The following is a 25,911-nucleotide window of genomic DNA, read 5'->3' on the forward strand; positions in this document are numbered from 1 at the left end:
AGAGCCAGTACTGATAGTGTAGAGAAAGCCAGAGGCCTTCAACCAGACCAGGGACTCGTGGCAATGATATTTGTAAGCACAGCTGTACTGTGTGACACACCGCAGCTTCCTCCGGTGCTACAACAGCAAATGAATATGTGATGGAGAGGCGGGGAGATGGGGAGCAGAGTGATCTAAGTGGGGAGGAGCTGGAGACAGGGCAGCTGTGACCGGTGGAGGAGAGGACTGTGACTGACAGAGGAGCAGGCCCTTGCCCAGAGGAGGTGGCGAGAATGGTTTTTTTTTTTTGCTTTTGTTATTGTTTTTTACTTTTAATTTTTTTTTGTTTTCTTTGGGGAGGGTTACAGGCAGGTAGGTAGATATGGAAGAACTAAGAGATGAACGGGATTGGAGTGCATGATGTGGAATTCCCAGAGAGTCAATAAAAAAATCATGGTAGTAAAAAATAGACATTTTTTTTTCAGGGGCTGAAGAGATGGCTCAGTGGATAAGAGCATTTGTTAGCTTTCCAGCACCCACACAGGGACTCGCTCTCTTGACCAGCAGTTGCAGGGGAGCTGATGCCCTCTTCTGCGCTCCTCGGGTACCACACATGCATGGGACACACATGTAAAGATTCAGGTAAAATGCTCCTACACATTCAACACAATCTTTAAGTAAAAATATTTTTTTTTCATATAAGTAGTTGAATTTCAACATAACTAGTTGAATTCAAGGGTGGAGAAGCTAAAGATGGGAAGGGTAACTGTTTATCTACGTCCTTGCTTTTCTACCTTTGTGTATGTCTGTGTACACGTGTGTGAATCAAATGTCCAAGTATACTATGTATCTTTTGTTTGTTTGGTTGGTTGGTTGGTGTTTTGGTGATGGAGTTTCACTATGTAACCTTGGTTGTCCTTGGAACTCAGTACAGAGACCAGGCTGACCTAGAACTCACAGAGCTCTCGGCCTTCCAAACCTCTGCCTTCCAGACTTCCAAGCACTTGGATTAAAGGTGTATGCCCCCAGGCGCAGCAGAGACTAAGACTTAATATTGCCATTGATATGTGAGAAAGATTCAAGAAGATTATAGAAGAAACATCTAAAATTGAGCAAAAATCTATATTTTTTCTGCTAATTGAGAAAAACATCTTTCCTCCTCTTCCTCCTCCTCCTCCTCCTCCTCCTCCTCCTCCTCCTGCTTCTCTTTTTCTTCCTTCTTCTGTTTTCCCTTTAGACTAAGACTACTTAACCTCTTACTACTTAGCAAAGTCCCCGGGGATGGCTAATACTCAAGTTTCCCTCGGTTGGTCGCTAACCTGTGGTGTGTTTCAGAAGCGTCCGATGAGGACACCTGCAGCAGGATACGGCAAAGAAAGGGATGCTGTTGTATCCTCGGGGAAGGGAATGTGGAAAGGACAGGGCCTGTGGAAGGCTGACAAGGGAGAGTGGTTTCACGATATCCTCCATGCTTGCTGCTGTCCTTAGACTCTCCGCTCCTAGTATGCGTGCATACATGCTTTGTGCTTTTATTTGAAACTTGGAGCAATCCTGTGAGATAGGTATCCTGGCTCCTGTTCTGCTGTTGAGAAACTGTTTCTTGGAGAGGTAGGTTTCAAATCTATTTCTGTCTTCAGCCCATATGACTCCCGTGAACATCAAACTCTTACATATAAGAGCATTCTTTGCAATGTCCACCTGGTATCTGATAGCATCTCCAATGCACCACGCCCAGACCAGAACCCTGGCCTTCCCGCACCTGGCTTTTAGAACTGCTGCCCTGTTTAATCACTCTTTTATGCGGTAGACTAAATGCTGTTCCCCGAATTCATAGCCCCCATCCCCCACTGTGATGGAGTTTGGAGATGAGGCCTTTGGGAGGCAATTAGGTCACGGGGGCGGGGCCCTCTTGATGAAATTAGTGCCCCACGAGAACAGACAGCAGAGCTCCGCCCCTTTTACCACCACATCAGCGCGTAGTGAGAGTTCTCATACAATCTGAGCACAAGAACGGGGCTTTGACAAGACAAAGAGTCTGCCAGCACCTTGATTCGGAACTCGAGCCTCCAGAATTAGGAGGATAAATGTTTACTATTTAAGCCTTGGATCCTTGAAATTGTGTTGTGGCAAAGTGAAAGGTTTGCCCACTCCAGCTCAGAACACGGGGCCAATCTTCCCAATCGCCAACAGCTCAATCTAACGCGCAGGCTTTCCACCAAAGTGCTCCGTGCTCCAGTCCTGCCTGCGCTGAAGATAAACACAGCTGCTTTTCCTTACGGGGGTGCTCTTCTCATGGCTTGCCCCAGATGGATAGACTGTTGGGCGTACAGTAGTTCCTCCTTCCCTGATTTCTTTTTGATCTGCAATTAGTAAGCCTTTCTCAGGAATCCTGGGGTATATGAGCTATACCCTTTGTAGAGAGGAAAGGCATGGTTGAAATCCTGGACCCTTCAGACACTGAGGCTGGGGCAAGAAGATCAAGAGTTCAAGACCCTAAAGGGTAAGGGGACAAAGGACATATGCAATACGAAAGTGAAGGGCTGAATACTGGGGATTAAAGGGTTACGTGGAGATGGGGTGGCAGGAGTGAAGGTGGGCTCACCAGAGCCAAAAATATGTGAAAACCTTCTTTGTAAGCAAACTAAAATAAATGTAGCTTTTAAAAAGGAGTTTGAACTCTGGTACCCTGAACGGGAGAACAATGCTTGCCCCAGAAGCCAGGGATTATGAAAGGAAAATCTCAATGCCGGGTGTAAGATACCTCCTTCCAAGTTACCACCCCAGAGCCTCCCATCCCAAACAGCGCAGACTGCTGTCACTGTTATTTTTTTAAATTGAAAAATTATGTATATGCATGTATACCTCTGCGCATGCATGCCACATATGCCTGGGTGACAGTGGAGGGCAAAGGAGGACATCGGATCCCCTGGAGCTGGAGCTATCGGTGATTGTGAGCTGCCTGGTGTGGGTGCTGGGAAATGAACTGGGGTCCTCGAAGAGCGGCAAGAACTGTTAATCACTGGGCCGTCTTTCTTAACACCTGCCACTGCTCCTTGATTGCCCGCTATACGTTAGTAAGGCCCTATTGCTGGAGAAACAGCACACTCCGATTGTAGAACATGGAGAAATCAGCTGAGACTGACCTGAAAACGGGCTAGTCTGCACGGCACCAGAAGGTACTGGGCAGGCTGCCAGGGGAGAAAAGACATCGGTGGTCTTCCCCAGTGTTGGACCACTGGACCACGAACACCAGTATGATAATGGCATGAGGGTCACAAGGGGAACCAACCACTTTGTGGTTGGATCTGAGTCCTGCTCTCTAGGAGGGACTTCCTACTGGTATGAGAGACCTGATCCAAAGTCCAGGATCATAGGCCCTTGGGGGAACCTTCTGCTGTTGTTTTGATGATGTTTCAAATACCTTCTAAATATCTGTGTTTATACCCATAGGCTAGTCTTGGCCAGAGTAGCCTCTCTCTACAGTGAGCACCAATACAAACACTGATTGCTAGTGAAAGAGCTAATAAGAACGAGCGGCTGCTGAGTGCTTAGCCCTACATGGGCTATCTCTGCCTGTAGGAGGCACGGAAGCTCTTGGGCTCACAGACAAGCACTAGGGGAACCAGGAAGGTTAAACACACAGGGTGCCTCTTCAAAGGAAAACGTATCTGACCTTTTTCCACCTGGAAGGCTGGGAGCATATGTGGTTAATAGCCTGGTGACCCTTGTGCTCTCTGGGAGGCCAAAGCACGCCGGTGCCTTCCCCAGACCAGACCCTTGCTCTCAGTTAATCCACAGAACCTATCTTCATGGAAGATGTCACTTGCACTTCACACGGTTCCAGCATTGTCATATCTTAAGCTTTGGCACACGGGATTGAGTTGATGATCATCAGGGAACTTTTTTTTTTTCCAAATTGTGCTGTGTTTAAATATATCTAAGATAAACTACTCGAGGTCAGATTTTCAAAGTGTGAAGCAACAGCAGCTATTGTCTTGTTGAACCAAACTGCCTTCTTGTCTCTGATGGATCAATACTATGGTTTTACAGAGACATACCCCGATACACACACACACACACACACATCAACCCCTACAAGGCTTAGAGAAAACAGGTAAAGAGGAAGCAGACAAAGGGTAAGAGCCAGAAAATGGGAAAGTGTGTTGTGACATCTGTCTTCGTGGAGCTGGAGAGGTGGCTGGGTGGTTGGGAGTATACGCTGCTCTTGCAGAGCGATTCATCTCCTAGCCACCATGTCAGACAGCCCACAACTGCCTAAAACCCCAGTTCCAGGGACCCCAACACCTTTTACTGGCCTCCTCAGACACCAGAATTCATGTCCGCATCCCCACACATAGACACACATTTACACACGACTTAATTTCTTAAAATTTTTTCTTAAAAGAAGTGTCGTCTGTCGGGTATGACCTGGCCGTTGTATGGCATGGCCATGGTACTGATGAACTCATTGCAGCTGTGGTTGCCTGCAGAAGATCAGTATAAGATTAAGACAGCCAATATTAGTAGTCAGCAAGCCAGCGGGCAACATTAACTAGATTCAGCGGGCTACAAAATAATAAAATAAAATAAAATAAAATAAAATAAAATAGGCCACAAAGGTGGAGGGAGAAATACTGGGTGTCTGGAAGTGTGGGATGGGGCAGTTGAGGGTGGGTGTGCATGATCAAGATACATCTCCTACATGTGTGTAATTGTCAAAGAATAAATAAGAGATCATCTTGAAAACAAAACAAAATATAAACAAAAGCTTAAGTCCCCCCCCCCCCAGCTACAGGACAAAGGGCAGGGCAGGGCTATAGTATCTTCCTTATGTCCAGAAAGGGGACTTTGAGGAAGATGGTAAGGGACCGGCCTCATCAAGAAAAACAGACCGGACAAGAAACTGAGCCCCCACCTCCCTTGCTGTCCCTTGCTGGTCCCCGCTATGAATGTTTCACAGAAGTGTGTCACAGTTAGTTAAAGCCATTGACCTCGACAGGCAGTACAGCATAGTGGTCAGTACACTGCCTCAGGAGCAGAGGTTCTCAATCATGTTGTGGTGACCAGCCATAAAATCATTTGTGTTGCTACTTCATAATTGTAGTTTTGCTACTAATATGAATCATAATGTAAATATCTGATATTCTACCTCCGTGAAAGGGCCATTCAACCCCCCCAAAGGGGTCAAGACCCACAGGTTGAGAACCATTGCTCTAGCTACAGAGACACATCCCTGGAGTTTGGAGTCCAGCCCTGAAGCTCAACAGTAGTGGCTCAGGGCAAGGCACATCCTGGTTCTCCACGAGGAGAGTGGAAATGACAGTAAGACTTGCAAAGGACTTGGGGAGCCAGAAAGATGGCTCAGTGGGTAAGAGTGCTTCCTGTGTGAGCGTGAGGAGCCAACTGCAGATACCGACCGCCCACATAAAAGTTGCACACAGCCATGTACACGACTATAACCCCAGCACTGTGGGGAGTGGAGACAGAAGGACCGCTGGAGCTGTTGTCCAGTCAGCCTAGGTCCAGGTTCAGCGAGAGACACCGTCTCAAGGTAATAAAGTGGAGATTGATAGAGTACAACACACACACACACACACACACACACACACACACTGACATGTAGTCATTTCCCATCATGCCCTGCTCCCTGACCATGGAAATCCTCAAAGAAGTCCACAGGCAGACCTGGGTACAAGGGTTGATGGGGGCATTTTAGCCTCATCACCCTTGCCCAGGTCAAAGACTCTTTAGTGATGTGCATTGGCCATGGGCTGGTGAGAAAACTCAGTGGGTGAACGGGGCTTGCTGCTAAGTTCGATGATCTGAGTTAGATCCCTGAAACCCACACAGGAGAAGGAAAAACCTGACTCCTCCAAATTGTCCTCTGACCTCCATAAGGACCCTGTGGTACATGCCCATCCCCCAAATAAATAAATATGTATTTTTTGAGTTGAAGGAGATAATAGAATCACACATTAATGGTGGTCAGGAATATTGTTTTGCATTTGAGACAGGAACTCACTGTTTAGCTCTGACCAGCATGGAACTCGGTGTGTAGACCAAGCTGGTCTTGAACTCACAGAGATCCTCTTGCCTCTGCCTCTCCAGTGCTGGGGCTAAAGGTGTATGCCACCACACTGAACCTGGCATAAGAAGTCAAGGTCCTGTATGGTCAACAAGACAAAACGGCAGCCTACAGAATGGAAAAAGATCTTCGCCAACCCCACATCAGAGAGAGGTCTGATCTCCTAAATATACAAAGAGCTCAAGAGGGGCTGGAGAGATGGCTCAGAGGTTAAGAGCATTGCCTGTTCTTCCAAAGGTCCTGAGTTCAATTCCCAGCAACCACATGGTGGCTCACAACCATCTGTAATGGGGTCTGGTGCCCTCTTCTGGCCTGTGGCATACACACAGACAGAATACTGTATACATAATAAATAAATAAATAAATAAATAAATATTAAAAAAAAGAGCTCAAGAAATTGGGCATCAAAAGAACAAATAACCCAATAAAAAATGGAGTACAGACCTAAACAGAAAACTCTCAACAGAGGAATCTAAAATGGCTGAAAGACACTTAAGGAAATGCTCAACATCCTTAGCCATCAGAGAAATGCAAATCAAAACAACTCTGAGATTCCATCTTACACCTGTAAGAATGGCCAAGATCAAAAACACTGATGAAAACTTATGCTGGAGAGGTTGTGGGGTAAAGGGAACACTCCTACATTGCTGGTGGAAATGCAAGCTGGTACAGCCTCTTTGGATGTCAGTGTGGCAATTTCTCAGAAAATTAGGAAACAACCTTTCTCAAGACCCAGTAATACCACTTTTGGGTATATATCCAAAGGATGTTCAATTGTGCTACAAGGACATGTGCTCAACTATGTCCATAGCTGCATTGTTCGCCATAGTCAGAACCTGGAAACAACCTGAATTCCCCCTCGACTGAAGAATGAATAAGGAAAATGGGGTACATTTACACAATGGCGTACTACACAGCAGAGAAAAATAATGACATCTTGAAATTTGTAGGCAAGTGGATGGAGCTAGAAAACATCATATTGAGTGATGTAACTCAGACCCAGAAAGACAATTATCATATGTTCTCACTCATAAATGGTTTTTAAAGATAAAGCAAAGAAAACCAGCCTACAAATCACAATCTCAGAGAACTTAGACAACAATGAGGACACTAAGAGAGACATACATGGATCTAATCTACATGGGAAGTAGAAAAAGACAAGATCTCTGAGCAAATTGGGAGCATGGGGACTATGGGGGCGGGTTGAAGGGAGGGCAGAGGCAGGGAGGGGAGCAGAGAAAAATGTAGAGCTCAATAAATATCAATAAAAAGAAAATTAAAAAAAAAAAGAAGTCAATGTCCTGGATGGCCAACCTTACCTGTGGCCATCGGGTAGGTGGTAATAGAAGCATGGCTCAGAGAAGTTTCTAGGAAGACAGGAGACCCGGCTGGTAGCGGGGGATCTATGGCCACCTGCCAGTGTGCCCTCTGGCTAGAGCCTCTGCTTCTGCAGGATTTGGCTGGAGAACAGAAGACAGGGAGATATGCCACCCAACCCTGAAGGACTGGTCCAACGCTGGCGAAAGGGTGAAGGGGTTGAAAGGAAGCAACCTTCTATAGAAGATGGGAGGAGAACACACAACTCCGGAGGGAGGCCACCTATCCCCCTAAGCGCGGCCAAGTATCAGAAACCCCGGGGGAGTACAAGATGGCATTTAGTGGAACACCTGCTGTGGAAAAGACTCCAGGCCCTTGAGTATATTTTCCCTGTGGGTGTGTGTGTTTGCGCATGCACATAGAGGCCGGAGGAAAACACAGGTTGTCATTCCACAGATGCCACCTTTTTTTTTTTTTTTTTTTTTTTTTTTTCTGAAATGGTATCTCATTGACTTGGTAGGCCGGGCTGATTGGACAGTGAGCCCCCAGGATTCACCTGCTTCCACCTGGTGCTGAGGTCACGAGCACGAGCACACACCACTAAGCTCAGCTTTCCCCCAACCACCAGTGCCGTATAAGTTCTAGGGACCACACTGGGGTTTTCCCGCCACTTTATCAGCTGAGCTATCTCTTCAGCCCCTTTATCCACTTCTACAGATGAGGCCAAAAGACCCTGAGAGGTACGTTTGCTAGCTTAATACGGAACTGGGGGCTGAACTCAGTCTTGCCTCACTTTGTTTGCGTGTGGGGACTGAGCTGAGGTTGTGTACTGTGTGGCCTTCTTGGTCCTCACCACCAGTGAAGAAAGGTCACACAAATGCATCTTTCATGTTTGGGACTAGGCTAACACTGCAAGCCCTAGATTCACATCCGCATTCTGGGACTATTTACTCTTAGTTTAGACATAATTCTGACATTCTCTGCTATTAGGTTTCCCATCCTGTCAAGAATTAGAGGGACCATAAGGATACTAATCATCTTCTGACAGCAGCAAGAAGTGACAGATGACAGGAGGAAAATAAATTTTAAAATAATTTTAGCAGTCTTGGGTAGTTTCAGGGAAAAGCAAGAAACCCCACAAGTTTTCTTGATCCCCAAGATACCACTGAGCAGTCGGAGAAGGCTCCTGCATTCTTCATAAGTGTGGGTTGCAATCTCTATTTGCAGAGCAGGCCAAGAAAATAAGTTTCCACCCTGAGTAAGGCAGCTGGGCCTCTCCCAAGTCCTTAAGATCCTCTTTCCTCTTTCTGAGACACTGCCCTAGGGATGGGGTGCTATGCTTGTCCTCAGCACCCTAGAGGTTATGAACATAGTTAGTAAAGATGGGGAGTCCATAAAAAGGGAAGCCAATGTGTAAGAGATACAAAGCCAGATGAACCTATGCAAAGTAGCCCCTGCTTTATCATTTCCATTGTAATGAGCAAGGCTAGGCCCCTGCTGTGTGCAACCTAGCCAGGGTCCAGTATTCTACTATAGCAACAGAAACAAGACTTAAATACCCCAGCTATCACTCATGGAGATCAGGTCATTAGAACTCTGGTGGTGGCCTCCATCATGTAGGACTGTGTAGACAACAGACAGGAGGCATTAAAAACCACACTGGCTGGACCAGAATGCTTGTTCCTTCCCAAACCCCTACATCGGAAAGGAATGCCACCAACTCTCTCCAAGAGCACAGGCCTGTCTAAGGAGGTGGGAGGAGTGTTAGCTAACTTCATAACCAACCTGGTTCCTGGGCCTAGGGCTAGGGTGGCACCCAGTAGGGTCCCAGTCCTATTCAGCATTACAGAAATGATAAGACAAAGATTATTTCGGAAAAGAGGTTTCCTTGGCCCATAATTCTAGAGGCTAAAAGTCCAAGACCAGGTGGCTTCGTGTTTATGGACCCTGATGAGGGTTCCCATGGTGGGACCACACACAACACAACAGCAGAGGGGAAGGGGATGAGACACACAGAGAAACTGAGGTGAGATGAGAAGTCAGAAAAAGAGCAAGAGCCAGAGCTGTTCTTTAATAACAATCCACTTTGGTAAGATCTCACTTTAAAAGGACATTAATCCCTTCCAAAAGGGGTTCCTCCAAAGACCTAGCCGCCTCTCAATAGGCCACACACTTGCTGATACAGTTCCATTGCTGTGCTTCAACTACACAGGGCCACCCACAAACCTCCAGTCCAGGAATTTTCAGGAGCCACAGCACAGCACATCTGAGCAGAGCAATGGGTGACTTTTCTTCAGGCTGAGAACAACAGGACGAGAACAGTAGGAAACCCGGGTGATCTGGGGCTAAGTAGCTATTGTTCATCATCTGCATAGTTATTTGCATAATCAATGCCTAGGAATCAAGACCCTAGTGGTTGGGTCCAGCCCTGGACCTGGGGATTTGGTCTTGAAACTCAAGCACTCACTCTACACCTTTGGATCTGCCTAAGTTCCCAAAGGGGTGTGGCCTTAGCCTGGGAGAAGCAAACCCACAGAACCCCATCAGAATATGAGCCAGCAGCTCAAAGAAATGAAAGAAGGAGACCCAAGAGAGAGGACATCACTGTGTGACAGCTGTTTACAAGATGACAAGAACAACTTTAGCAGAAGTCAAATCATGCTCTTTAGATCTGGGCAAAGAAGACAAGGTCATATGTAAACTATTTAGAACTACCATAGGAGCCGGGCGGTGGTGGTGCATACCTTTAATCCCAGCACTCGGGAGGCAGAGGCAGGCGGATCTCTGTGAGTTTGAGGCCAGCCTAGTTCACAAGAGCTAGTTCCAGGACAGGCTCCAAAGCTACAGAGAAACCTTGTTTCAAAAAGAAAACAGAAAAAGGAGGAGGAGGAGGAGGAGGAGAAGGAGGAGGAGGAGGAGGAGGAGGAGGTGGAGGAGGAGGAAGAGGAAGAGGAAGAGGAAGAGGAAGAAGAAGAAGAAGAAGAAGAAGAAGAAGAAGAAGAAGAAGAAGAAGAAGAAGAAGAAGAAGATCACCTCCGTAGGTAAAGACATTTGGACCATAATTGAACAGAATGATGCTACTCAAAAGATGGACAGCTCCTTTCATCCTATGTGTCTATGTGTGGTGTGTGGTCTTACTGTCATTCAAGGTAATGTTTAAAATTCAAGTGTATTTCTTGACTCCAAGCCCAGGTCACTCCAAGGCAGATGACGCCAAGCTCTCAGCTCACCTTCAGTCACAGCCTGAGGCGGATAGAGTGAGTATTCCCATTGCTGTGGTGACCACCCATAAAATTATTTTTGTTAGCCAGGCGGTGGTGGCGCACGCCTTTAATCCCAGCACTCGGGAGGCAGAGGCAGGAGGATCTCTGTGAGTTCGAGGCCAGCCTGGTCTACAAGAGCTAGTTCCAGGACAGGCTCTAAAAAAGCTGCAGAGAAACCCTGTCTCGAAAAACAAAACAAAAAAAAATATTTTTGTTGCTACTTTATAACTTCATAATTTTGTTACTATTATGAATCATAATGTAAATATCTGGTATGTGACCCCTATGAAAGGGCCATTTAATCCCCCAAAGGGGGCCAAGACCCACAGGTTGAGAACCACAGCACTGGAATTTGGAGGCCAACCCTGAAGCTTAAGGGTGACTCAGGGTAAGACACACCCTGGTTCTCCATATGGAAAGTGGGAATAACAGTCCGACTTACCTGGAGACTACATCATGACTACAGACCCCACGGGGGATGGGGGCAAGCCCGAGTTTGCATGCACTGTGGGTAGGGTACAGGTAGACATTGGCCCCTCTGTCTTTCTATATAACACTATACATACTTTATGAGCAGCCCGGTGGGGTTGAAAAGAGGGCCGTCCGTGGCCTTTCAGGTTTGGGCTTCGTGATGGTGCCTTGATGCTCCTAATATTTTACATGGGAAGACTCAGCCATGGTGCTAGAAACATTAACAACAGGGTTTACTTACCTGCTATGTAAAACATGGGGATGAGGCTGTGTTTAGATGCATAAACGTAAAGCAGGGACAGAACTAAGCATCCCTAATCTGATCCAGATCTGGGCTTTACCACTCCCTGGCTGTGTGGCCATGGACAAGTTGCTTAACTCCTCTAGACTTCAGTTTCTACATCTGTGAAACAGGGATAATAATGACTCTGAAAAATAGGTGGGTTCGTGTTTCCAATGTGCTCGGAGCCCCGTCTGGCACATGCCTGCGCCTGCTAAATACAACAAAATAACCAGTCACGGGGGGAGATAAAAAGGCGAGGAGGCATTCCCAAGCAACATCTCTGAGACTTAAATGCGTGGCTTCCCTTTCATCCCCCAACTCCTCACCCCAGAGGCAGCAGTTCCTGAATGGGTCTGCTGGGGAGGGAGCACAATGAAGGGTTAAACCATGGAGTGCACAGAAAAACAAGTTCCATCTGGTCCCCGGGACAAAGCGACAGCCTGCGAAGCCCCCAGCCCGGGCTCCCGCTCAAAGGACACATGGCTCTTTAAAATTCCAACTTGTGGCTGCCTAGATCCGTTCTCCACACCCAAGAGTTCCCGATGGGATCTGCAAATGGCAGCGGCAAGCCTTGCCGTGGCCCCAGAGCAGGCTGAGGAGAGTGCCTTCGCCGCTAATGCTCAACCAGGATTACCTGGTACCCAGCCTCCACCTTTGGCTTTGCTTCAAGGTGGGCACTATTTCCTGTGGCACAAGAGGAAGGCAAGACCAGGCTTGAACAAGCGAGACTTTTGCTTTCAGACTGAAATGATTGCTTTGCGATGCATACCCTTGGATGTTCATTGAGCTGGCGTGCACCTGCCCCATGTGGTAACTGGAACCCCATCTTTGGTCTCCAGGCTAGGAGAGGTACAAGAACCATCAAATGTTCCTCCGAGGCTTAGAAGAAGCTAGATCAGAGGGGCAGGCTCAGCGGCTCTCACCTCAGCATCTATTGTGGGAGCAAGGGCCCTCCCCATTTTGGGAGAAGAAAGGAAAGCAGAATGAAACCAGGGCCCCCAGTTTCCATCTCCCCCACCCCCAGGCACGTGTCAGCCTGAAGAAAGCTGAGTTCTGCGCCTGCTCTAAGCCTGCAGAGCAGCAAAGTAATTCACAAAAAGTTGGGCAATTCAAAGTTCCGGTTTCCACAGCAACCAGCTCTCAGACCATTTGGGTAGCCGAAGCCTTTTCTCTTCACAGTCACTTTTTTTCCCCTCCCCAAATAGCATTTTTTTCTTTATTATTAAAATAATACTTGCTCATTGGAGAACATATGGAAATTACACAGAAGTGCACAGAGAAAAATAAAATTCACCCTGAATCCCACCATTCAAAATGATCCAGTGTCAACATTTTGATGCATTCCCTATTTGTCTAGTTTTTTTTTTTTTTAATTTGCACTCAAAAAAAAAGTTGGGTCTAGAGTGAAATTACTGTTTTATCATTTGGTTTCCTTCCATTTAAGGTATATTGTGAGACTTTTCAATAGCGAAGATATTCTTTAAGAATGTGATTTTTTTTAATGGCTTGCTGGTATTTTTTTCATATAGAGTACATTCGCTCCAGCCTGTCTATCACTGCACATTTAGATGGCTTTCATTTTTCCCCTGCTATTTTAAATAACACTACAATGAACATCCTTTATATAAATGTCCATTTGCAGCTGATTAAGTCATCTGATTAGGATACATTCCTGAGAACTAAAATTACTGTCCTTACAGACGAACATGCTAATAATTTGGGTAAGCTTCACTGGATCGCCTTCCCGAGAGGTCGCAGCAACTTCTCCCTGTGTCTGCAGTGCACTCTCCCCTTTAAGATAAGGATACAAACTGCCATCTGGCTGCTTTCGCATAAAGTCTATACCATTTTTAAATTATATTTTAATGTGGGGCTGAGGAGGCAGCTCAGTTGGTGGGGTGCTTGCCTGGCATGCTTGGAGTTCTGGATTTGGTCCCGAGTACTGCATAAAAACCAGATGTGCTGAGGCATGTCTGTAATCTCAGCACTTGGGAGGCAGAGGCAGGAAGATTGGAAGTTCAAGACCATCTTCAACTAAAGACTGAGTCTGAGGTCAGCATGGGCTACAAGATTCCCTGTCTCAAAAAAATACATTTTTTAACCATATATATTCAACCTCCAATATTTTTAATGAACCTTCTTTTTTCTAGAATCATCTGGTACCATCCTTTGCATCTCTTTCCTATGGATTATTCATCTCTCTGATACTGATTCTCAAGAACCTTTATGTGTAGAGACAATCAATGCTCGTGTTGGACTCTTATCTCTGCGAGGCACTTTGGGGAATGTAGAAGTTTCTAAATCTTGTAACTCACATCTGTCCTGGCCTTGGTTGGCTATCTTCTGATCCTCTCTTTAGGTACATTGATATGACCCAAATGCTGCCCTTCTGGTTATTCTGTGTTGGGTTTGGTTTGCATCAACTGCTGCAAGCTACCATGGGTTCGGGCAGGTGGGCAGCAGAGCACACACTTCCCTGAGAGCTCTGAGGCAGGAGCCTGGTGAGCTGGCTCAGAGAACAATGCTCGGCAGAAGCAGGACCTGATCCACCTGCTCCTGCCTGTCTGACCTTGGCCTTATTGACACCTCCCTTTGGGGGCTCTGGGACACTGCTGATGACTGGAGCAGAAAAGAGACATTCCATGATTACACACCAAGCAAGGTACACTTCACACGGCCTTGGCTCCCTTTCTGGGAGGATGGGGAGCCCCAGATGTATGGAGAGCTGCAAGCAAGTTAGAAATAAGGAGATCCGCTGGGCGACAGTGGCTCCCGCCTTTAATTCCAGCACTCGGAAGGCAGAGGCAGGCGGATCTCTGTGAGTTCAAAGTCAGCCTGGTCTACAGAGTGAGTTCCAGAACAGCAGAACTGTTATGCAGAGAAACCCAGTCTCAACCAACACACAAAAAAGTAGACTTGGTGAAGAATTCTGTGACGTGGTTCATCATGAAGAAATGCTGGGTGCAGAGAGGACCTAGAGTGTCTGCCCCACAATGGTTTTCTTCTTCTCCAGTCCAACCCTACTCGAGGAAGCCTAGAGTCCCAGGGGAAAGAAGAAGAAAAGGAGCAAGGGAGGGAGAGAGGGAGGGAGAAAGAAAAACCTTGATCTTCACTCTCCTGCTACCTAGGCTCGGCTTTGCTTTGACTGTCAAGTTGTAAGTTTGCAGCAGTCGCCTGGACCGCTGGGACTGTCTGTCAGTCACTTTGTTATCTCCATCACCACCACCACCACCACCATCGTCTACACAGCGTCAGGGTCAGACACCAACAGATTTTGCATACAGGAACGGTGAGACCCAGAAGTTTCAGAAGACTGCCCCCCTGCTGTCATCATACCCACAATGAATACACTGAATTGTACTGTAGGTGCTCTGGGTGGCGTCTGGATTACCATGAGAAAAAGGGAAAGTCAGAAGACACTAAGGTAAGCTCTACCATCAATATAGCGCCACGCTGAGAAACTGCAAATGAATGATTGGGACACATGAAAAGAGAAACACCGGAGAAAACACGGGAGAAGACCCTGCTGGGAGTATCATCTGCTCCTCTGCTGGACAGAGAGGGACAGGCCAGAGCAAGAGCACCTTCCCACAGGAGCAATAGAAAGAGAAGGGGGGAGGACGTGGGAAGTCCCACTACACAAAGTCCATGCCCAAGGAGGAACAGTGTTGACAGAGGTTTCTGTCCCACCAGGTCCCCCGGCTGTTTAGTCCCAAGTAAACACACAGAGTCTACATTAATCATAATCTGATCGGCCTAGTAGATCAGGCTTTTCTTATTAATTAATTCTTACATCTTAAACTAGCCCATTAATCTTGTCTATGTTAGCCACGTGGCTTAGAACCTTTTTTGGCGAGGCCGTCACATCTTGCTTTCTCTACGGCTGGGTCAGGACTGCAAACTTAAACTTCCCTCTTTCCAGAATTCTCGTTGCTCTGCCTCTCCTCTACTCCCTGTCTGGTTGCCCTGCCTATACTTCCTGCCTGGCTACTGGCCAGTCAGCATTTTATTAAAATAATACAAGTGACAAGATGAAAGACCATTGTCCCAAAGCAGAACAGAAGTATCGAAAGCTGTTCGGACAGGAAAAGAAAGGAAGAAGGCATGGAAGAGGCCGGTTACTAAAGTCTGCCTTCCTGGCAATGGTTGTATGAGGAAACCACCTTAATATAAAAGTTCATTAGGCCAATGGGCCTGTGTTTCCAAATAGTCTGTATCACACACCCTGAGCTGAAAGCCACCTTTTGCCTGCCAATACTTGGTGTGAAAAGGCATCCATCATCCCCCTTCTATACGACTCTGGGTGTAACCGCCACAGGCACAGTTATTGGTGTGAACGTGAGCGAGCTGGGCCTAGTGACCCAGGAAGGCAAGGTGGGCTGAGGAAAGCGTGCCCAAGTTGCCAACCATGCTGAAGATGATGGGTGCAGAAATGCGGTCTTGCTGGCTTGACAGGGAGTTTATACGGGTCACTCCGAATCGCTACGGAAGACTACAAGCTGTCAGGAAAACACCACGGCTGTGATCTTTCTGAATACTCTCAAGGAACCTCATAATGTGCAGTAAAGAAAAACAAAAGAACAAACAACAACAACATCGCTCAGTTTTACCTAAAAGAAAGAGAGAATGAAAGAGAGAGGACGGACAGACAGACAGACAGAAAGAAAATTCGTCACTGAATCATATCTGATCAACAAACCTGTGCTAAGAGCCTGCTGTGTGCAGACTGTCCTCCAGCTTACGGGCAGCAGGGAGCTAAGCAGATAAATGGTCCTGCCCTCCCAGCGCTTACGTTCTAGCTGTGGCACAGTGGTAGCAACAGAAAAACAAACTAGCAAAACCCGGAGCTCATGACGAAGTCAGAAGTAGGTTGAAAGGTTGCGAAGAGGGTGAGAAGTCGAGGGGACTCTGCAGAACCTCCATGAAGAGGTGACCTTCAAGCAAAGATCTAAAAGGGAGTGAGTCATGCAAGTACGGGGTGTGTGTGTGTGTGTGTGTGTGTGTGTGTGTGTGTGTGTGTGTGTGTGTACAAAGGACCTTTGGAATGCTGGGAAGCCAGCTAGGTTAGGTGGACACATAGCAGAACTGTTGAGGACGAGACTTTTACTCAGGAAAGGGAAGCATGACAAATTCTGAGCAAAGATTTGAACTGATCGGGGCCAGTGGGTTTAAGGGCTCCCTCTGATGGCTGCACTGAGAACATGCCGGGCCTTGGGGGACGAACAGAGGTGGTTGGTGACAAGGACACTGGGTGAGGGACTGTGGCAATAATCCAGGTCAAAAGAGGGCTGGCTACTGTTCAAGCCTGGACCATGAGGAGAGTGTAGCCGGCTTCTAGTTGGTTCCCCTGGTACCCTAGTGGCACTGTAAGAGAGATGGGGAAGCTACACCTACCGCCCATCCTGGAGTTAAAACTGAGGATGGAGCAGGTTTGGTGAGGGCACAGAAGGGGATTGGATGCTTGGGGTTGTGCATACCACATATGAGAGTCGCACAAGACGATTGAGGGCACTGGTGTGTGGGTAAGGCCACCCAAAGGGAAAGACAGACAACCAGGGAGAGGACAGAGAAATGAACAAGAGAGGAAGAAGCGAGTCCAGAGAGTATGGGTTCCGGAAGCCATCTGTGTCCAGCAAGAGGGAGACACCCACTGGGGGAAACGTCCCAGGTGGAACCAAGAAGGATTCCACAGAGGACTGCCCTTGGGCTCCTAAGCTTGAAAGGGATAGGTGAGAACAAGGAATCTTAGGGGACTGGGGATTTTGCACGAGGTGGCAGAGCTCCAGGCAGCAGCACCAAGGTTTAAACCTTCCGAGGGTCCCTGGCTCCGAGCTTCCTCCGCAAACTGAGGCAGGCAGCTTTCATGGTTCACAGCTTCCCCTCAGGAAGTCTGTAGGCTGGGGAAGCCCAGGCTGAGCAGGGAACCACAGGCACTTCTCCGAAATCTTTGTGATCTGGGGTAGGCAGCAGGAGGTAACCTCTTCTTCTTCCTATCAGCTGTTTCACCCAGTTAATCAAGAGTTAGGGGCTAATTAGGGGCATTTTAAATGGAAATAATTCCACTTCTAGTTATTTGTTTTGTCATAACAGAAATGCATTTTCACACTGGACTGGGGAAGAGAGAGACCCAGCAAGGCCTGGAACCTAACACTTCCTACAAGACCCACATGGAGAACTCTGCTTTCACTTGTGGGTTCCTCGCCACCAACTAGCAGGGGCCTTCCTGCCTTGGTGTCCCCAGTCAAGCAGTGAGCTTTGGGTTATCCGGGGTGGGATGACGGTCGCCTATCTCCCCCTGGTGGTGACTCTTCTCATTGCAGCCCCACACTGAGCAGAAGGCCATCTCCGCCTACCCACAAGCAGGCTTGGGAACTGTACCCCTAGAGTACCTTTGCGTTCTCTTCCCTCACCACACCCTCCTGAGGTAAGTCTGGGGGGGCCACAGTCCCCTGAGCCCCATGATCTACTTCCTCTTCATTCCCATGTGGTGGAAAGAACACCGGTCTATAAGTTTAAATGTCGCCCTGTCCCTGCAGACCAAAAAACAGCAAAGAAATACAGAGTCCACGATACACACACCTCTGTCCCGCACCAAGCCTCCTCCACCTGTCCCTTGGCTAAGACACTTGACATTTATGGAACATTTGTGATCATTTACAATCACATATCTGTAAAGGAAAGTGTGTGGGATCCGGGGTAACCTTGCAATCGACCTGTTCCGCTTTCCTGTCCTGGCTTCTCCCCTGAACCTGGGGAGAGAGACATTTGGGTATCTAGGCCTGTGTTCTTTCCATCACTCTGGAAAGGGACTGGGCCATGTAGGCTGTGGGGGCGGGGGGCAGTGTGGGGTGCTTCCAGACTCACAGCTGGAGGTGGCAGTTGGACTGTGTAGCGCACACTCCATGTGGCGGGGCTCACTGTCCCCACAGGAAGCAGTAAGAAGTGATGGGAGCTCCATTCTGGACTCTCCTACCGAGGAATCTTTCCAGACCTTGGTCTCCTAGAATCTATTGTACAGGGTGGCATTGGGGTTTAAGTGTGGTTATAATCACGATGCACTCAGCTCAGCACCTGGCAGCATGGAGGAGAGCCAGTAAATATCTCCATATAACTATCCGGGCATGGTGGGAATGGAAGGAGGTAGGGAATAGCAAATGACTCAGAAGTCAATACATCGGAGCATTCATTGGTCTCCATGTTGTAGGAAAATAATGTCCCGGGGTAGTGATGAGACTCAGATAAGGCCTGGAGGCAGCAAGCCAGTGAGGACAGGGTTCTAGGTTAATGTGCATCCTTTTGATGGGGTCTTATGTAGTCCAGGCTGACCTCGAACTCTCATGTAGCCAAGGATGTCCTTGAACTCATCCTTCTGCCTCCATTTCCTGAGTGTTGGGATTATTGACAAACACACCACCCTTGGATTTCTTCACTCCTGGGGATCAGAACTAGGAGTGTTACCAGGCGAGAACGCTACCACTCCCAGGGGCCATGCTTGTCTTCTCTTGGGGCATCTGGGGAGAATCCCTGTCCCTCTCTGGATCTCAGATTCCCTCAGACAGAGCCCCACGCCTGTCCAGCTTATCTACGGGAACTGATCTGAGATAGGAAATGTGAAATTATAGTATGGCATAGAGCATGCAGAAAAGACTGTCATAACAGGGAAAGTGCTTTGAAAATCATAACGCATACCCTGTTATTACCAAGGGACAAAACTCCCAATGGCCTGCACTCTGCTCTGTATCACAGCATGAATCTCACTCCATGAGAACTACCTGTGATCTTGTTTCTTTCCCAGGTGTATAGACATTTGCCCTGGAGAAGTTCATATTCTCATTGGAGAGACAAAAAGAAAAAAAAGGAATGTTGAAACTGACCCCAGGGCAGAAGGGGGTGGTCCTCTGGTCACACCAAAGTCTTGGTAGAAATGTCCCATTTAGATGAAGAGCAATCTTCAGAGGAAAAGCTGAGCCCAGGGCAGCTGGTCATTGGCTTGAGCAAAGAGAGATGTCATTTTCTGAACCCTTGGAAGGGAAGAAGACACTGTCACAGGAGTTAGGACGCCTGGTGGCAGCAGAGGCTCTGCCAATCTGAAAAGGTTACATGCCAAATGATTCCAACTATGTAACACTCTGGAAAAGGCAAATTAGAAACAGGGAAGGGATCAGCGGTTGCCAGGCACGTTGGGGGAGAGGAGGGATAAACAGGAAGAATACAAAGTGTCCTTAGGGTGGTGAGCTTACTCTGTCTGGGTCACTCTGTAACAGCGGGCGTGTCATGAGGAGTTCACAAAACCACAGACTGTACAACACCAGCTTGGGGTGACATAGATGGATATTGGCAGCTATGTGCCTAGGAGCGGGGGGGGGGGGGCTTTTGATTTTTTTTCTGCTTCATTTTACTGCAAACCTAAAACCGATTTAAAATATAAAGTCTATTAAATCATTCCCCTGCAACTGTGTTTCCTCATTTGCAAAACAGAGGCCCTGAAACTTGTTCAGCCTGTTTATGATACCCACAAGGCTGTGATTAGGGTCAGGCAGACTTCGTGGTGTACAATGATCTCCCCACAGGGATGGGACACACTGGTCCCTGCAGAGTGAGAGAAACCTTTAAAGTCAGGGTAACAAACAAGCATCCACACTGCACTGCCTCCTGTCACTGTCCCTCCTCGGCTCCTTGCCTCCCTTCGCCACCAACTGTGCAAGTGTGAACAATAAATAATGCACTACATCTCTTTAAAAAAATCTGCAAACGCCTTTTTCAAAACTCCTCTCTGAACCTTCTTTCTCGAGTGAGGGCAAGCAGCAAGTCTCTGTAGCCTTGAGATGCTTGTGCCCAACCCTTCAGGTGACTGCTACAATGACTGGGCAGAGGTTCGAAACTCTAAAAAGCCTTTACTGAAGCTCAACAGACCACTGTGGGCAGCGAAGAGCCGCAGACACAGACACGCGGTCCTGCCTCAACCAGATGCAAGCCCACTGAACTCTCCTCTTGGGTCCCACCTGCCCTTCCATGCAGCGGCCCACACGATTGTTCAAAGAGACATCATTTGATCTGAAAAACATCTGCTAGTGCTTCCTCACCCCTTGCCTGGGAGCCTGGGCTGAGATCAGACATCAGATGCTGCGCTCCTGGAGCAAGCACCAGCTGGTGCTTGGGGTGGTCATTTGGGGGACCCCTGGGGATCCTGAGTAGACCCAGGTCTGGCTGGAAGTCCTGCAAGCCCTAAAACACTGAGTTCAACAAGAAAGATGTTGGCGGGGGTGGGGGTGGGGGTAAGGAATAAAGAGAACTATGTCAAAGGTCAAGACCCTGTGGTCTTACCAAAGTTGTCATCTGTAGTAAGACATGGCTCATTAAGCATATGGCTTATTCTGTTTTAGTTTTGGAGGCATGTTTATTATTTGAGACTGGCCTCAAGCTCAGTGTGTAGCTGAGGATGACTTTGAGTTTCGCTAGGATGGCAGGTATGTGCTACTACACATGGTTTATAGGGAGCTGTATTCCCAGCTCCACTATAGTTGGTTTCATTCACTGTTCAGTGTTTAAGGAGCGTGGAAATGGCAGCCGCGAACAGCCTTTTTATTCTGAGACGTCTGAGCAGGGCAGTGGTGTGCTGTCTGCATCCCTTGCTCCTGAAATAGTGTCTGGCAGGAGCTGCAGAAAGCGAACCTCCATCAAGATTAGCTCCAATAAGCAGGTGGTTGGATAAGCAAAGATGTGAATGGATGCACGAATAGAATGAATGAATGATGGCTGCATAGATAGATGCATGCATCAGCGAGTGAATGGCACCCTGAGTCTAGCAGAAGCGCTAGTGGATGTTCAAAGGGTAGGTTTTAGAGACAAGACTCTATATGTGAAAGAACAAGGGGCCTGTCTGCTGTCTGGGGCTACTTATTTCACCTGTCATCTTGGGGAATTTCTTGGCCCCCCCCCTCCTCACCACTTGGCTCTGCTGCATCTAGAAGTGGCCCCCAGACAACGGATGGCCCTGTGGCCTAGGCTGAAGTGGGACACAGACAGGCTGGACCACTCGAGCTAAGAAGTCAATGACACCTGAATGAGCAGAGTCTCCTGGATGTGTTCTAGTCTGTGACTGATGCTCTCATCTGCCTGCCCTGACTCAGTTCTGACGGTCGGCACCCCTCCTTCTGCAGCCTTACCCTCATGGGTTCCTAGCTCTTGCCTCCAGCCACACAGGCATCCCACAGCCTCAAAAAACGGTCTTTCTTCCTCCATTTGCCTTTCAAAAGACAAACTGCAAACCTTCCCACAGTCCCTTTGGACAATAACACCCGATGCAACTTGGTACCATTCATTAAGCTCTGGTTAGGTGCTAGGTAATGAGTAAATATCTCGTCTATTCTTCCCTAACACTGTTGTTTCGTGTGTCGATGGCCTTCTTACTGGCGGTCCCCTCACCCTGTCACACTTTACCTTCTGCTCTTAGACTGCTGTTCTAGGGTGGTAGGATTCCCTCTCTTTTCTAGGGAAGGCAGTGGACAAGGACGCCATGACCCCTCCCTGTTGCTACGGCCTCGCACCTTCTCCTTCGCTATCCTTTCCTGCCATACCCAACAACGTGAGTATCCATCCCTCGCGTTCTGCACCCAAAGCCCTTGCACTCCTTTCCAGAACACCTCTCACATCATTTCTATGCCCCAGAGTTGGGGCTCTGCTGGTGGGACTCAGGTGTACGGGTCCCTCACCCCAGAGCTGGCAGCTCCCCCTCTTCCGCTTCCTGGCCTTTGGGAGTTCCTTACTCTAGTGGTCCAGTGAGTTCCAAGGTCTGTGGGGCTAGCTGAAGGTCATCTTTGTGGGCTGCCCTCTGCTGTCCTTCTCTTTTGATGCAGATCAGACGTGAATGTTTCCAACAGAACCACGCCCACACACACAATCTGGCATTGCTCCACCTATCTGCTCTGTCCAGATAGAGTTAAACACCCCTGGGTGTCTTTGTCTCTTGGCCAACTGACCTGAGTCACCAGCCTACTCCACAGTGTCCACTTCTCATTCTCTCCCTAGTCCTCTCATGAGAGCCGCCAAAGACTCCCTTGCCGTTGGCTCCAATGCATATTTTCCACCGCATGTCTAGCCTGACACTTCTGGCCAGCGCCTGTTAACTCACCACATCCTTTACCTGAGAGGCTGCGGCCACAGCAGCGGTTCTCAACCAGTGGGCCGTGACCCCATCGGGACTCGCACAACAGCCACCCCGCATAGCAGGTATTTACATTACGACTTCTAACAGCGGCAAAATTACAGTTATGGAGTAACGAAGGTATAATTTTGTGGCTGGGGCATCAGCACGACATGAGGTTGTATTAAAGGGTCGCAGCATTAGGAAGGTTGAGGACCCCTGCTCTACAACCTTCACCCGACTCAGGCACTGAAGACCCCGTTCCAGGTTGGCCAGCCCAGTCTTTCTGTCTGAAGTCAATCAGACAAGGCTGTGCGTCTGTCTGCAGCTCTGTTGCACACACACGGACCTCAGATGCTGAACAACGGAAGGGGCTACTGCCAGGTGCTGTCCCTGGGAGAGCTAAGGCTTCCTTTGTGTCCCCTGCTTGGTGGGGGTGCCATTCTTAGGATCAGGGTACACTGCTGTGTGCTGTGCTGGGACAGTGCCCAAGGAGACCACATCTAGGCATGAGTATAAAAAAGGCTGCCTCCCTTCTCAGAAGGTCCTGTTCGGAATGATAAATCGGCTACTCGGCTTCACTCAGACCCACCTGCCCATGTCTTCCAGAAACCTGAGGATTACACCCACCCTACCCTTCTCCTTCTATCCCCACAGACACAGCACCCCAAGGATACCACCACCCTGACATCTCTTTCTGCATTGCCATGGGGTTCTTTTGGTTTCCCCTCCCCCATCCCCCATCTGTGGCCACCATGACCTTGCTCTTCCAACGTGGCTCACAATCCCCTGCCTAAACAGGAGATAGTGGCTTCAAGTAGTTTCTAGATGAAATCCTGGCTCCCCATCAGGGCCTTGCTGCATCCCACACCTCACTTCCCCACCTGGCCATTCCAGCTGCTGTCGGTCCCTCACTAGTCGTGGCCCACGGGTACTCCATATCCCTCTGCTTTGGGGCTACCTGCCTGCCTCCTCCACTTACTCTGGAAGTGATGGCATCTTCTGTCTTTAAGCACTTTCATCTCTTTAGGTCACTAACACGGCTTAGCCAGTGTGGTCACAGACCCTTGAGCAAATGCCTACCGGCAGCAGCCCCTGTATACATGTACACTTCCCCTCTGCTTAGAAGGCTTGATTCCAGACCCCATAAATCTGTCCCTTCCACCAGGAGCCATTCTGCTCACTCTGCTCAGAATTATCCAGGGTTTCTGAAGCCCTGTGTCATCCCACAGTGAAATCTACGCCTGTAGCAGGCTCCTCCTCCATGTGGAAAGAGAAGGCTGGGGTATGCCTGTGAGATCTGAGCCCTGCTGAAGGCAGTCTGTGGCTGTCTGAGCCTTGTGCCTGTCCCCAGCTTGCTAGCCCTTGAGAAACTTGTCTTCACAATGTTGGCAAGGAGGTAGTCCTCAGGGGGTGGCAACACAGACATGCTGCTGCAGACACAGGCGGCAGGGGGAGGTGCCTGCTCGGCTCTGGAGAACATTCAGGGTCACTGGCTTTCAGGATCTTGATTGGAAACCTAGGGGACAGCAGGACAGAGTGCTGTGGCTTTTATTCTATCCCTCTAATGCAAGCACATACTCCCCACTTAAGGGCAATTTGTTCCCTTCGAGAGGATTCCAGCTGGTTAGATTTAAAGTGAAGAATAAGCCTTAGTCAAGACGCTTCTCGGCGCTATTCAGTTTTCGTTGGCTGGAGAACGGGATGCACTTTAAAATGCTGGCCACTTAATGTTTGTCAGAAGGAACACCAGGAGAGGGAACACGGGGTTGGAACACCAGGCGAGAAAAGCATCCACTAACCAGCTTGCTCTTGGCCCTCAGTTCTCAGCCACAGATCATAGGGAGGCATCCTGCTTCCTGAATTCCTTTGCCCTTTGAGGACCCCTGACCTTCTCCATTTCCCTTCCTGCTTTCCCTTCCCATTCTGAGCTAACTCCACCTGGGAAGATAATGCTTTCCTGAGCTTCTGGTCTCATCAGTGCCTAGGACTCTAGCCAGCTTAACAGGCAAGCAGTGGGGCTTATACACCATTCATAGCTTACACACCAAGGGATGGTTTTGTGCCTGCCATCCATCCATTCACCAGTCTATTAACCCACTCAGTCACCTGTCCATTCATCAGCATATCCATCCATCCACATGTCCATCCATCCATCTACTCACTATCTGTCCACCTGTATATCCATCCATACACTTGTATGTTCACCCATCTATTTATCCATCCACTCATTGATCCATCCATCCATCCATCCATCCGTCCGTCCATCCATCCTCCACTTCTTCATTCACTCCCTCTTACCCAGTCACCCAGCACAGGATCCACCATGCCAGCAGGTGCTGTAGGTGAGTTCGTGTTTACTGTGATCGCTGTGGTATGGGGATAGGTTGGGCAACAGAGGGAGTGCAGATGTTCTGGTTAGAAGGCAGAGGATATTTAATGAGCTTCGAGCAAGACATCAGCAAGGATGGAAGTGAGGTTCAGAGCCAGCAGTCAGGAAAGTCTTCCCGGAGGAAGCAGCAAGGGGCAACGATGGGAGAAGCCTGTGCAAAGGTGTGGCGGGGCGGGGACCTCCATGGGGCCACAGAGGCCTGCCCCATGCCTGAGGCACTCCTGCCCAAGCCTCAGAGCTTGCTTGGCAGGGTGGGGATGGGATCTCCCTGGGCAAGTCCCCTGATAGTTGTTACTTTGAGGGCTAAAATTCAGCCACTTTGGAAAAGAGGTGTTGTTTTCGCTGAGCCACGTGCCAGCTCTTGCCTTTTTCCATCAACCCTGTGGACTCTGAGGAAATGCCTTCCTCCTCTAGCTGAAGACTCAAGTCCTTCCCACCCCCGCTTAGCTTTTGAGGTACGCTGTTCCAATGTGGCATCTACTTCCTCTCTGCCCCACTCGTTACTCTCTATATAGCTGTCTCCTTCCTTGGTCTCTACAAGGAAGCTCCAGCCACCACCCTCTTTAAGGATGATCCCTCGTGTCCTCCTCAGATCCCTGGGCAGTGATTGACTGCTGGAGCTCAAGGGTTCTAGAGTTGGATATTGAACAGACCTATGTGCTGAGCCTGGCACTGGCACTGCCCAGCTTAGCACTGGCTAGATCCTTACATCCACCAGAACAGCCCTTGCTACTTCCCCACCCCCACAAACCCTCAGTGTAGAGAACTGAAGCCACTGTTTGGTTTGGGGACTAACATGTAATCCAGTCAGGATCCTGGGACATACCACTAACCCCTTTACAAAAGCAAATACTTAGTCCCTAGGCTTGTTGAGAGAACTGAGTGAACCAATGGCATAGATGCATGAAGTGATAGTTGGTGCATTTACAGTACCCCCAGCTTTACCTTCTCACCGGTCTCTTAGGTCTGTACCCCTTT

General features: G+C 48.6%; 1 protein-coding gene and 1 pseudogene across 2 annotated transcripts in view; one reads left to right on the forward strand and one right to left on the reverse strand.

Moving 5' to 3' along the window:
- Pebp4 (phosphatidylethanolamine binding protein 4) overlaps window positions 1-25,911 on the reverse strand; it is a 218,257-nt gene that overhangs the window by 187,130 nt on the left and 5,216 nt on the right. The gene's annotated exons all lie outside the window — the stretch shown is intronic.
- LOC119800283 lies at window positions 14,112-15,850 on the forward strand (annotated as a pseudogene).

Source organism: Arvicola amphibius, chromosome 13, assembly GCF_903992535.2.
Source record: "Arvicola amphibius chromosome 13, mArvAmp1.2, whole genome shotgun sequence".
In the NCBI taxonomy this organism is placed as follows: domain Eukaryota; kingdom Metazoa; phylum Chordata; class Mammalia; order Rodentia; family Cricetidae; genus Arvicola; species Arvicola amphibius.